This window comes from Lycium barbarum, chromosome 5 (assembly GCF_019175385.1).
Source record: "Lycium barbarum isolate Lr01 chromosome 5, ASM1917538v2, whole genome shotgun sequence".
Lineage (NCBI taxonomy): Eukaryota > Viridiplantae > Streptophyta > Magnoliopsida > Solanales > Solanaceae > Lycium > Lycium barbarum.
The window spans coordinates 26,840,463-26,855,200 of NC_083341.1; the positions used below are offsets into that span (position 1 = coordinate 26,840,463).

At 36.0% G+C, this 14,738-nt stretch overlaps 1 long non-coding RNA gene across 1 annotated transcript; it reads left to right on the forward strand.

Moving 5' to 3' along the window:
• The first annotated feature begins 10,551 nt into the window (after nucleotides 1-10,551).
• LOC132642418 (uncharacterized) lies at nucleotides 10,552-12,993 on the forward strand. The gene is made up of 3 exons (XR_009583144.1): nucleotides 10,552-10,732; nucleotides 11,499-11,549; nucleotides 12,578-12,993. It is a non-coding gene; the product is annotated as an uncharacterized LOC132642418 (long non-coding RNA).
• Nucleotides 12,994-14,738: the final 1,745 nt, after the last annotated feature.

Genomic DNA, 14,738 nt, shown 5'->3' on the forward strand with positions numbered 1-14,738 from the left:
CAGCCAAGCCTGCACATACACCTATTGACATCAATATAAAGTTAACTATTAAGGAGTATGATTACTATACAACAAGTAGCAAACAAGCAGAGAAGCACATCAAACAAACAGAAGATCCAGTACTGGTGGATATAAATTCCTATCAGAGATTGATAGGAAAACTGCTTTACTTAATTGTAACTAGACCAGACATAGCCTTTAGTGTGAAAACACTAAGCCAATACTTACAACAACCCAAGAAATATCACATGGAAGCTTCTTTGAGAATAGTAATATATATCAAGTCTCAACCTGGTAAGGGCATACTAATTTCCAACAATTCAATAAAAACAGTCATTGCATATTGTGATGCAGATTAGGCTGCTTGTGCTCATACTAGAAGATCAGTGTCTGGTTTCCTAATAAAACTAGGGGACACATTAGTGTCTTGAAAGTCAAAGAAGTAAACTACAATATCAAGCAGTTCAGCTGAAGCTGAGATAGGAGTATTGCTTCAGCAGTCTCTAAACTCACTTGGTTGCTTGGCCTATTAAGTGAACTAGAAGTTAAAATCACACCGCCTGTTAGCATTCTAAGTGACAGTAAATCAACTATCCAAATAGCTGTCAATCCAGTCTATCATGAAAGGACAAAAGCATATAGAGATGGATTGTCACTTTATCATAGAAAAGATTCAACAAAGAAAGATGCAGCTAAAGTAAATCTCCACAAATGAGCAGCCAACAGATTTGTTAACCAGGGGTCTTACTAGGGTGCAACATCAATATTTGACTTCCAATTTAGGTGTACTTAATATAATTCAACACACCTAACTTTAGGGGGAGTGTTGAATAATGTAACTGAAGTGTATATGCGTGTATATTCTGTATATTCGTGTATACTGTCACAGAAGTTAGTTACTGTGACAGCTGGTTAGTTAGTTAGGAAGCCGGTTACATTAGCTGAGTAGTTAAGCCTAACCACTCGTGTATATATACATATGATTAGTCATTTTATTAGATAAGCTTAATCACAATGAATACATGATTTACTCTCTTCTCAATCTTTCATTTCTCAAATGCCTCTTCTTCCTTTTCTTTGATCTATATATTTCTTCAAAGTTCATTAAGAACTGGTATGAATTCTCAATAATTTCAGACTGAAGGAGTACTCCATGATACCATCTCAATATATTATGGAAGACTGAGGAGTGTCTCGTTAAAGGATTAAAACAGTCCTCTATGATAAAATCTCACTATATGTATATAAAATGATGATATCATAGAGGTTTTTTTAGGAAGGTGTGTTTCTTGAATAAATGAACATGATCCTTTATGATACCCTGTCAGTGCATATGGGTTTCATAGAGGGCTGATGAGCGTTGTTTTGAAGAAATAAAAGTCCTCTGTGACCATCATGGTATATAAGAGACTGGGTGATACCATATTACTATCATAATTTGGGGCATTCCGGATAAATAGTATTGGGGGCATGAAAATAAGGGGGTATGGACGGGTAATTATTTTATTTTCAGGGGACATCTATGTTATTTTCCCTACATAATTTGGATTGTTTGTCTTATCAAGTAATTAGGCTGAAGTGCACAGACCACCGATTAAGCCATAATTGCTTTACATAAAATATACAAGTCTATCTACTCCTGAACAATTCAGAGATACACAGTGTGTGCCTGAAGTTTCATATGAGTGAAGTTCAGGCACATATGACTGAGTTAAGTCATTTTTGCCTAAAGTTAATATGAAGTGGGGAGGCGTGCAAAAAAGTTTAAAAATCAGGTACAAAATAGCATTGTCCAAATAACATTTCATATTAATTTTTTACAAGTAATCACTGGGCAGCATGAATTTGAGGAGGAATAATTCACTCTTCAATTCTTAAGAATATGTGAAATTGCTAGTAATTAGATGGTGTAGTTGACTGATCTAAAAACACCTATTTTTCTTGGCCATACTTTAAAAAATGGCAGTCTCAAAAAAATTTGTGGGGACAAAATATTTTTTGTCCATTGGGCATAAGTGTAACGGTTCGCATTTTCGCGGGCGAGGTTAGCGCTCGGAAAAGCTACTATGAAATCATTGGTGCTCTTTCGGAATTTGTTTTAAAAGAGTCGCCACCTAATTTTTAGGAAATTAGGAAAACCGGTTTTGAAGGGTTTATTCATTCGCCGTGAAAAATCCTTCTTAATCCAAAGTTTTAGGGTAGGGTTCTGGTGATCCCCTAGGGAAGGTGTTAGGCACCCTAGTATTAAGGATTCGTGCTATATGGTTGACCTTCGAATTCCAATGTGAGGGTATTTGCATGAACTGTTTATTTAGTGTTAATTCAAAAAAATCTGTCTTTTATTATTTGCATATCAAGTTCTCTCCTTTTTGAAAAAATTGAGTGTAGTTCCCTTATATATGGGCTAATTTTAGGTTGAATCCATCATACATAAAAGATATGTTTCCTCTAATATATATGAGGATAAATGATCTTTTGCAAAGAGGAAAAATGTTTTGTGATGAAGTATATATACTTTTTTAGTTCATGCTTTACTCCACATTTGATTCGGGTTAAACGTATAAATACGCTAAGAACCCCTTACCTATTACTTCTATTAAAGGACATTTTAGTATAAAAGAAATTATTTTGATTCGGCATTGGGCCGCAAAACAAGTTGAATTTACGAAGGACAGCATCCGACTATATATTTTTTATTTGAATAGTTTTAAAACCTTATGAGTTTATCCCTATTTTCTTTTTAAAAGGGGAAAGGATAATAATATTTTGGTGAAAGTGTTAATGGATTCTGGCCCCAAATTTATCTCTGTTGGTCTTACAAACGAGGCCCAAGACCAAACTTTTGAAATTTAAATCTGGTCTCGTAGCAATTTGGTGGGCCATGGCCCAAAACTCAAATTTTTATTGGTTTAGAATTTATCAAAATCATGCCAGTTTTAAAAGCAAGACATAATATACATTTTTTGATTTGATTTTGAGTTTACCATGATACCAATAAACCTTGTATTATTATTCTCCACAAATTGGTTTTATTAAAAGAGTCGTGTCCCTTGAAATGCGAAATGAAGACTTTGACAAATCCTTTTTAATAGAAATCGTTTAGGTGCTAACATTTACTCGAGTTTCTAAATACAATTTGTTTCTTTTGTAGGAAAACATCTGTTTTGGTTTATTTTAGAAATTCTCTTGAAAGTTAGAAAAATAAAACGGGTTTTGGAAATTCGCAAAAGGGCCTAAAGTCCAACTAAACGGCTTAAGTACCGTTTGCCTAAAGCGTCTAGTTCCAACCATTTGGTTTCCAATAATGTTGTGAGTTTTTACAAATACAAATATGAAGACAAACACATCATATAACAGGAATAAAAACAAAACTTGGGGTGTACCAAGCCCCTTAACCATTTTCACCCATGGTTGGGCCTTCATGGACATATATTAGCTTCTCTTTTTTCTCGTACTTGGCAGAATTTTGAAAAAATTGTCCTATTGGGCCTTAGGGAGGCTGTATCCCCGACCCAAGTAGCCATGCGAAGAGTAAGAGGAGAGAAAAGAACATGAAATCGGTTAGACTGAACCCTATGGAAATTCACATAATATACATGGAAGATGTACACATATGATAATAACATTGAGATAGAAGTAGCCAAGCTATCCTAGCATGATATTTTTTCCATAATGCGTTAATGATGTGTGGGCTGAGTATGTTGGAGTGGTATTAGGGCGGTTGCCACCCTCCTTGTTCCCAATGTCGTACAAGATCCAAAGGGTTTCATCGAACCCTAGGCATGGCAGGTATTGGGGGAAGGTTTGGCCAACCCCAAGTCGTCCTCAACCTTACCACAATCAATCACAAGTGCATAGCTAGGATCCACTATCACTTAACAGCTTTGGCTTTCATCCCAAGATGGAGTACAGATATAACTCTCTTAAGAAACATGACACCACTTCATTCCTACATTCAATCACTATCCTTTAATCATCTAGAAAACAGGGGCAGGTTCATCACATCATGCATTGTATTTAGGCTAGGGATGATTCATACCAAGTAAACTTATCAGCTCCCATACATATAGAATGTACAGCCATAGAAAATATCAATATGAAGTTTAATTACAAACTGCACATATATAATGAACCAAACAGACCCTAGTAAGTAAAGAAATGCATCCCAAGTCAAGTTTACAAAGGTCAAGTATAGACTGAGCAGGCAGGTAACATCATAGAGAGAGGCAAATCTTTAATTTAAACTTAAAATACAAGAACTATGGCAGACAGGTAGGTGAAGTCCAGGTCCCAGTTGGATCAAACAAGAGGAGGGCACCAAGCAAGAATGTGCAAGCTACATTTATAATACAAAGGGATGTGCCTAAAATCATTTATGTCTCTTTGGCTGGGATTCCTTTTAGAAAAGAAACTACATGATCTTTAATAATCTTAATTACTCAGTTTCAGTTTCAATCCTTTGATTATTCAAGTTTCTTGCCTTCCTTTAAAGTCCTTCCCTTGGTATTCGATGAGATCATTGCAACAGATGCTCTTAGGTTCATTGGTAAGCTTTCACTGAGCCACCTATCAATGCATGTCTGATTTTAGCCAAGTCTTTTTGGGTCCTAGCAACAAAATCCACATGATTTTGAAAGATTTATGCAATCAACATACACCACCATGGGCTTATGAAAGTGCCATGGTGCCTTTTATACAGAGGGAAATAGGGGTTAATCCAACAGTGTCATGATCACCCCCTTTTTAGATCCCCTCTCAAGGCACCTTTTGAAAAAAGACTCTTCCAAGCCATGTGGTTTTTAGCTTATACTAAATCTTTTCTAGTCACAAAGAACAGTTGCTACCAGGGATTTATTTACAAAAACAAATGTCTTAACCAGTTCAAATGCACAGACCTATGAATGGACAGGATCATTTTGGCCAAGATTAGGATCATTTTAACCTCTAGAAGCCAACAAAATCCATATAGAATCATAACATGAGTCAAGGTTCCATCAACAAGTTCATTAGATTATTTCATAAAACTAACTTAGATCAACCTAGGAATCCAACAGATTATGTCATATTACAAACTTCACTTGGCCAAATCATAGAAAATGAGCATGAGGCAGTCAAGAAGACAAAGATAACTAGAACATCTAGGCAGAGTATTAGAGGTCCAGGCCAAACACAGATTATTCAAATTATGGACAGCAGGCCAATTTTCATCTTTTGTCTTAAGCTAGTTACATTTCAACAGAACTCATGTGAGGAATCTCATGACTAAACAACACAGGCTAGACTGGCAGTTTGATCTTAGTTATGGTATGGTTACTTTCTTTTTGAAACATTCTGAAACTTCAAAATAGAACACAAAAGGGGATTCAAACAAGCAAACTGCCAAATGGCCATGAACCAACTCTCATTTTAATAAAACTACTTTACTACCTAAATAAGACCAAACCTTTAAGTTTTTGGCACAACAAGATTCACAGGAAAGGAAAAAGAAGAGGAAAGAGGAAAGATAGACATCAACTGGCAAATGAAACAAGTCTCTAAGCTGTCATGCAGGTGCAAAGAAACAATATGGCATCTTCATAAACAAGTCACATGGGCATTTTAGATTTTTCTATTCCAATTCTGAAAGAAGTAATTACTTAGCAAAAGATTGACTCAAATCCCCTACTCATCTAGTCTCTAGAAAGAGTTCTTCTCATGAATATGCATAAGGTTTAAGGTAGTTCAGACAGTTTCACCGCCCCCTCTTTCCTCGTCAAATTCTGATAGACTGAATTAGCAGAGTAATGTCATTTTAACAACTAACGATCCATCGTTAACCTGACTTCTTTTCCCTCTAACAGTCTTGTTTCAATACCTTCCTACGCTAATTCTCATTATGGTTCCATCCATGATTTTCCTATTCAAACCTCTAACTTAAATAATGATTAGTCATTAAGGCTAAGTCCACTCAGTACCTCTTAACTCTGAACTTACATTATCAACAAACAGCTGGTTATTCTAATTAGTCAGGTTTGATCAAGAGGTCATATTCAAGTAAAACTCCAAGCATGTTAATCTCCCAACAAAGAAAACATATCTTAGGCTGTTAATCTTTCTTTAGTTTAACTTGTTTTCAGAAGTGAAACAATAAGCCAACCAAATTCTCCGAAAGAGCAGGATGATTCCTTATTTAGTGAAACATTGAATTCTTAATTTTCCTGTGTCTCTAGTCCTTTTCATCATATTTACCAAAGTTAAAAACAATTACTGCACACTTATAAAGTTTAACAAGCTAATAGAGAAAATGAACAAATCACATAGAGGGTCAAACTTAAAGCATTGGTACAACAATGTAGCATCAACCATGAAACACGTGATACATTTGCACACACTCTTTAGGCACTGCTATAAAATGATTCTCACTTAAGCATGGTCAGATAGGAATAGGGTAGTCTTACTTTAAAAGGAGAATATCACAAATCAACTAATGGCAATCTCAGATATATTCAACAAGGCAAGTCAAGGAGTCTTCAAATAGAACCAGAGATACTTAAGTCATGAATTCCCTTTTTGACAATGGGTATTATCATGCCATGATACAAACACTACACTATTAATCCCACAAATGTGTCATAATGGTTTTCTAGTCCTAAGCAATGTCTATTGAACAGTCATGCAAACCAATTAGTACTCTAAACAGCCTTATAACAATCTAGGTGTTTCCTAATTAAGCCAGACCCTCTTGTTTCAGTAAACACATATTGATAGTATACTGAGATCCTTATCAAAATTCAAGACCACACAAGCCATTTTGGATTCTAAACAACCTTAAATACCTTTGCCAAGTTGCAGTACTGATCGTTGACACCCAATTTTGTCTCACCTTTCCTCCGAAATACCTATTTTTCGCTTCTAATATTTTGGCAACTTTAAAAAATAATTATTTGCATTTTTTACTATAATTATTAGCTTTTATTAATACCGGCATTTCATTATTCTGTCATTATCTTTTACTACCGTTACTACTACCATTATCATTATTATTATTATTATTATTATTATTATTATTATTATTATTATTATTATTATTATCATTATCATTATCATTATTATCATTATTATTATCATTATTATTGTTATTATTATTATTATTATTATTATTATTATTATTATTTGTTTGCGTTTCAGAATTTTTACCACCTTATGCATACGCATCGCATTTATTTCGCACAATTAAATGATAGCGTTTATTTATTTGCAAAATATTATTGCACGACTATTACAACGTCATATGATTTTATTACCTGAGCACTAATAATTACATATTTTATAGCACACTTAGTATATAATTAATTAAATGGGTCTTTTATTTAAATTTAGAAGCCAAACTATTTCTTTCATTTAGCCCATATTTTAACTCATCTGCCCGACCCAACACCCTATTCATCTACCCAACTAGCCCACATTTTAATTCACCCCAGCCCAACATTGTAAAAACAACCAGCCCAACATTTTAAAATAACCCAGTCCAAAATTATACCCGACCCACCCTTTTTGTTTTCATCTAACAAGGAACCATTAGGGTTCCTTGTTCATTTCCTTCATCGCCGCCCACTCCCCCCTGTTCTCTCTCTCCCTTCTCCTTTCGTCTCTCTCTTCTCCTCTCGTCCCCACCACCGCCATTCTCTCCCTGTTCCCCGCTGTCCCCCACTTCCCTTTGTCCCCCGCTCTTCTCTCTCTCCCGCTCCTCCTTCGCTCTTTCTTCAACACAAAGCAAAACCCTATAAATAGGGGCTGGTTGAATCGTTTGAGACAGGTTTTGAAAACCCCAAAAATTCCTGGCAAAAATACAAGTTCTAGAGCTGCACAAAAATTCCCCTAGAAAAGAAGTCCTTTTAACCGCATAGAATCCCCTAAAATACTATTTCTGTTAGCAGTTGTAATGTTGTTCTAATATCGAGTCAAAAATTACCAAATCAATTCTTGTTTTCGTTTGTCTTGGTGTCTCTTGGAATCCGAGCTTGTCCGAGCATCGCAAGCTCGGATTTGGTATTCTTCGAGTACATTGGAAACCCTCCGCACCCACTTCGCTACACCTGCAAAAGGACAGAAACCCCCGGAAGAATAAAAGTTTTCCAGTGGCCAAAATCCCCTAAGCAATATTAATTTCATCAGTCTTAATATGGAGTGAAAGTATTGAATCATTTTTTTGTTTTTTCGTTTATTTTGGGCTTTGCATTCGAGCATTGCAAGCTCGGATTTGATAGTGTTCGAGCGTGAATCGAAGGCCCCGTACCCACTTCGCTGCACCCGAAGCAGGTAATTCCCCTTTTCATTTATTTTTGCATTTTTTTTTCGTTTCGTTAGTTGCTATGTGTTAGCTTAAATTTGTCATTTTTTTTGTGATTAAGAATGTTCATGTGATGAGATAATTAGCTAAATAATGTTTTTTTTTCTGTGTTAGTTCATTTTACTGTTTCTGTGTGATTTGTGTACGTAGCCTAAGCATATGTATATGTGTTAGAGTAGTTGGTCCGTGTTGAATCATATTCGTGTTCAATCTTGATTTTAGATTGAAAAGGAATAAATATTATATGAATCAATTTAACTAGTAATTTAATTAGTGATTATGTGAACTAATTTAATAGTGGTGATTAGTTTGCTGTTGCATTCATTAGAAAGTATACTATGTTTAGTCTGCTCATATAAACATGCTTTAGAAGCCATTTGGTCTAGGCTGTTTATGCTAAGTATGCATTATATATTGGTTGTGTTCTAGTTAATCATGATTTACAGGTTGTTTTGTTAGAATTGATTAAGTAGGCAGATTTAGATGTTGTTTGATCAAGCAAGCTAGTAAGGGTTTCAATATGTTGTATTAAATGTTCAGGATGTCTGGCATAATACAATGACTTCTTAAAGTTGATTATGTCATAGTTGCTGTGCTGATTGTTATTTCCCTTTAGATAGGAGTTGATGGTATATTGTGTACCAAAGAGTCTGTTCATTTGTACCTAATTAATCTGTTATTTTTTTCTTAGAACAAAAATACAAGTTCTAGAGCTGCACAAAAATTCCCCTAGAAAAGAAGTCCTTTTAACCGCATAGAATCCCCTAAAATACTATTTCTGTTAGCAGTTGTAATGTTGTTCTAATATCGAGTCAAAAATTACCAAATCAATTCTTGTTTTCGTTTGTCTTGGTGTCTCTTGGAATCCGAGCTTGTCCGAGCATCGCAAGCTCGGATTTGGTATTCTTCGAGTACATTGGAAACCCTCCGCACCCACTTCGCTACACCTGCAAAAGGACAGAAACCCCCGGAAGAATAAAAGTTTTCCAGTGGCCAAAATCCCCTAAGCAATATTAATTTCATCAGTCTTAATATGGAGTGAAAGTATTGAATCATTTTTTTGTTTTTTCGTTTATTTTGGGCTTTGAATTCGAGCATTGCAAGCTCGGATTTGATAGTGTTCGAGCGTGAATCGAAGGCCCCGTACCCACTTCGCTGCACCCGAAGCAGGTAATTCCCCTTTTCATTTATTTTTGCATTTTTTTTTCGTTTCGTTAGTTGCTATGTGTTAGCTTAAATTTGTCATTTTTTTTGTGATTAAGAATGTTCATGTGATGAGATAATTAGCTAAATAATGTTTTTTTTTCTGTGTTAGTTCATTTTACTGTTTCTGTGTGATTTGTGTACGTAGCCTAAACATATGTATATGTGTTAGAGTAGTTGGTCCGTGTTTAATCATATTCGTGTTCAATCTTGATTTTAGATTGAAAAGGAATAAATATTATATGAATCAATTTAACTAGTAATTTAATTAGTGATTATGTGAACTAATTTAATAGTGGTGATTAGTTTGTTGTTGCATTCATTAGAAAGTATACTATGTTTAGTCTGCTCATATAAACATGCTTTAGAAGCCATTTGGTCTAGGCTGTTTATGCTAAGTATGCATTATATATTGGTTGTGTTCTAGTTAATCATGATTTACAGGTTGTTTTGTTAGAATTGATTAAGTAGGCAGATTTAGATGTTGTTTGATCAAGCGAGCTAGTAAGGATTTCAATATGTTGTATTAAATGTTCAGGATGTCTGGCATAATACCATGACTTCTTAAAGTTGATTATGTCATAGTTGCTGTGCTGATTGTTATTTCCCTTTAGATAGGAGTTGATGGTATATTGTGTATGTTATATCCCGCGTTTTTGTGCACTTGGAAAAAAAAAATTTGGAAACATTCTTGCTTTGTAGGAAAGGAGGGCTATATTTGATTTTATTTCATACATGTGTGTTATTCATGAAAAATATCGTTGCCGGAATACGGAAGAAGGCCAATGGCAAAAATTGGAATTTCGGAAATTAGTTTCGGGAATTACAAATAAGATCCATAAGTGAATTGGGCTAAAAAAAAAAAAAAGAGAATTGAGGCCCAATTTAATAGGGGTGGCCGGCCAATGTGCCTTAGCCCAAGCCCAAGATTAATTATTCATGTGACAATTAGATAAGAGGGACAATATATATATCTATATCCCTTAGAACATTCATGAAACAAAACAAAGAAAGAAGAGCAAGAGAGAGAGGGGGTTTCGGCCCCCCTTCAAGAGAAAAAAAAAATTCCAAGTCTTTAGACTTTGATCCAAAAATCTCTTCCTTCTTGGATTCTTGATGAGTTTAAGGCCCTCTACAACGTGGTATAATTAGTTTGGCAAGAAAACTCCGTTTGCGGAAAGGGGAAAATTGAAGAAAAAGGTAAGAATCTTATTCTTTTATGTTATGGAAGAAGCATATATGTTATAATGATTAAAATTGAATGAAAACGATGGGATTGTGATGTGTGTGGGCATAGCCGTGTATGTGTGTGAGTAGGTGCATGGCCGTGTGCCATGGTGATGATGGAAAGTGATGAATTAAATTCCATCTAGTTGTTAGTTGTGTTGTTGTGGTGTTTGTGATGTAAATAAGAGTTTAATTAATCAAGTTGGTATTGAAAATGGTTGTAGGTTGTTATGGGAAATCATGTGAATTTAATGTAGATTTTATATAATTATGAAAACAAGATTCTAAAATGTGAATTTTGATTGTTGGTAATGAACTTGGAAGGAAACAATGCGAGTTGGTAGTGTTGTTGCATTCGTTGAAGTTTCGGATGGAATATGGAAAGTGACGGATTACTTGAATTCATGTATATTGCTTGGAATATTTTTGGAATATGTTTGAATAATCTTGAGTGAGTAAATGTATACGATAATGTTGATGTTAGTTTGATGTTGCGAAGTTCGAATGAAAGTCGTCGCTTTATGTAGAAAAGAAGAATATTGACGTTAGATCTATTTTGTTGTGATTCGTGATGTCTTTGGTATTGTAGGTTGTTGTTGTTGATATATTGAGCCGAGCTAAGCCTCGGGGATGTTATACGTATAGGGGAAGTGCTGCCGAAATTTCGGTAGACAAATATTAAGTTAAGTGAATTCTTAAGGTATTGCAATTCCTAATTGGCAACTATGACCAATTGTAGGTTTTAGGCGAAACGGAGTTTGATTTTGGACAAGCGTAAGGAGCGCGAAAGGTATGTAAGGCTATCCCATTCCTTCTTTTGGCATGTCCTAGGTATACTAGGTCGATATTTGAGCCCCGGAGGCAATTCTGTTCATGGAAATCCGAATTGGAAATCAAGTACTATTCATTCAATTGAATTGAACTATAAAACTCATATTTTGTTGAAAAGTGATCAAATGTCCGAAACTTTTGTAAATGTAATCGAATCGCTTCGAAACTCCTATGTGTGATTCCATAGACCCCAAATGTCCGTGATTCATGTCCGCCACCTCGACTTGACCAGAGGTGGGCCCGCTAAACCCGAGATTCCTTTGTTTGCTCTATTAGGCTCGTTTTTGTATAATGTCGGCAATGGACTTTTGATTATGAATTTGGCTATCGTAAAATAATGTTTTGATTACCACGATATTCTAAATTATATTTTGAACCATAAATACCATTTTGGAAATACTTCTGTGAGATTAACCCCGTATTGGCTAATGGTTCGAACTACTTTGACTAATGAGTTAACATATGATTTTATCAAGTTTCAAAAGGTGTTTTGATATATAAATTGCATTGTTTGCTCACGACTCCGCTCGTGCCCTTATTATGACTTCGTTCACCGGTTCCCGGGCCGGTTATGATTCGTGCGCGCTATGATAAATTCGGTCGTATGCTGTGTTACGGTTCCCGAGACCTCGCCATAGGGCCGGGTTCCGTTTGGAGTTATGCTGTGATATGGCTGGTGATATGTTATGATGATATGTGTGTTTGGAGATGTCCGGAGATTTGAAACCTTCTGGAGTATGCTGTGTGTGGCACCAGCGTCGGAGTGGTGACCACGTTCCTGAGCCTTATGCATGATTTTTACTTGCATGATATATATATATATACATATGCTTTCAGCACAGACTCTGATGTACTGATTCGGTATTTTCTCTCTGTACTTTTTTATGTCAGTTATGGTTCGTAGTTCTGTACTCTATGCTTTACATACTCAGTACATCTTTCGTACTGACCCCCCTTTCTTCGGGGGGCTGCGTTTCATGCCCGCAGGTACAGAGGTTCGTGATCTGCCAGTGTAGAACCCACATTCTGCTATCACAGAGTGCTCCTTTGATCCGAAGCCCACGTTTTGGTACATATGTTTTTTTGCTACGTATATGTTTCTGTACATTTGACTATTTGGGTACGGCGGGGCCCTGTCCCGTCATATGTCTTCGTTTTGATTTGTAGAGGCCTGTAGTCATATATGTGGGTCATGGGTCATTGTGTGTGTGCGTTTGTTTGTGATCTGCGTCTTCGTGCGGTCCCGTTTACTATTATGGCCAAAACGGCCCATTTGTCTGTATACGTTTATGTATCTGGCGATGTATATTCCACCAACCTATCAGATTTGGATACGACCAGAATGGCCTGTATATTTGTATATGTGCTTATAATCGGCGATATGTATTCCGCCGCTCCCTTTGACTTTGGATATGATATTTTTTTGGCACGCGTGACCGCTTAAGATAATATTTGATTTCAAATCTGTTTTAAATGATTAATATGAGAACTGAGATAATCTATAATATGATGATTTGGTATGTTCGTCTGTCTGGGTGTCCAAGTAGGGCGCCAGTCGCGGCCCACGGGGTTGGGGTGTGACAGTGTACCAAAGAGTCTGTTCATTTGTACCTAATTAATCTGTTATTTTTTTCTTAGAACAATAATAGCTTTTGTCACAATCGGATGCTAATCTTTATCTCTTTTCCCCTTTCTTTTACATATACACATCGGAGCAAACGGAGTCTTAATTCGGGACTTTATCAAAATAAAGTCTCAAGATGAGACTCGGCACACCCATCCATAGAGTCATCTCGTTCCGCAATTCTTAGATCACATCGGGCAGGCGAAACTCGTTAGAGGCCGCCTGTAACATTTATTCTTCTTTTTTTCTTATCATTCATTTTCTTTCATCCATTTTTATGATTGCTAATTTGCCTGTGTTTTGGATTGTGCGTGGCTTAAAATTAGGTGGAGAACCTATGATTCATGTAAGATTAGAAAGGGGTAGATTCTATCATTTAGGATTACCGCTCTGAACATTAAGTACTTATTTTCACCATATAGAGTGCATCATTCATATAATAATATTTTAAACTTTGTTAGCTATAGGTTATCTTTTTTTTTCCTCAAAAGCTATTTTCTTAAATTTTAAACTTCAATTAATTAACCTAAGATTGGCCGGATAACCGTAGTTAACGGATTCTAAAGGATGCCTAACCCCTTCCCTTTAGGATAATATAGAACCCTTACCTAGTATCACACTGATTAAGCAGGCTATTAACGGAGGTTTAGTTTAACTTTACCTTAGTTAATAATTAGGTGCCCTAATTCACCTTAAAATCAATTAGGTGGCGACTCCTTAAAACAAAGCGAAATAGGAATCTCCAATATGTTGTACTCCGCTTTGACCCAGTTAAAATGGGGTATAACAGCTTGGCGACTCCGCTGGGGAAACTTAGGTTCTAAACCATAACAACTTAGGTTAATAATTAATTAATTGGATGTTTTGGGTGTTTTGCCTTTATTTTTGCTTTGTTGTTTTCTTATGTGCTTTTAAATGACTGGTTTATTATGACAAGTTTTCTATGTTACTACTTTTCTTAAACTGGCATTCCGTTCATATTTCCTCCACTTCTGGAAAACTCACACTATCACACGTACACGCGAGGTGTGCTTAGCGCACCCGCAAATTTCTTCGTAGAATCCAAATTTTAGGAGAGTTGGCGTATGCGCGGGGTGTCCGAATAACGGTGACCGTGTAGCCTTCTCACTCGAGTAGTCCACTCGGGAACCTTGTGTCTAGTAAGCCAAATCTTAGAAAAACTTAAGATAGAGCTTTGTCACCAATTTTATTAAGTCATGCATGCATAAACCTTAGGTGGGTCGATCCTTGGTATCGGTTCCACAATTAGAAAACCTGCCAAATTGTCGACGGGTTTTATAACCCAACGACCAACAAGCATATTATGTGTAACGTGATAATGATAGAAGGATCCAAGCCTAACCATGACATGTCGAGTTTGGGAATCATTTCCTTGTGTAGAATGGTTTTTCACACCCCCACGTTCTGAAATTTGTAGATGATGTTTTAGGTTTCAATAGTCACTAAGATGTTCCTTTAAATGTGCTTAAGTGTATGGCAACCTTGATATGCAGTCACTTAGTT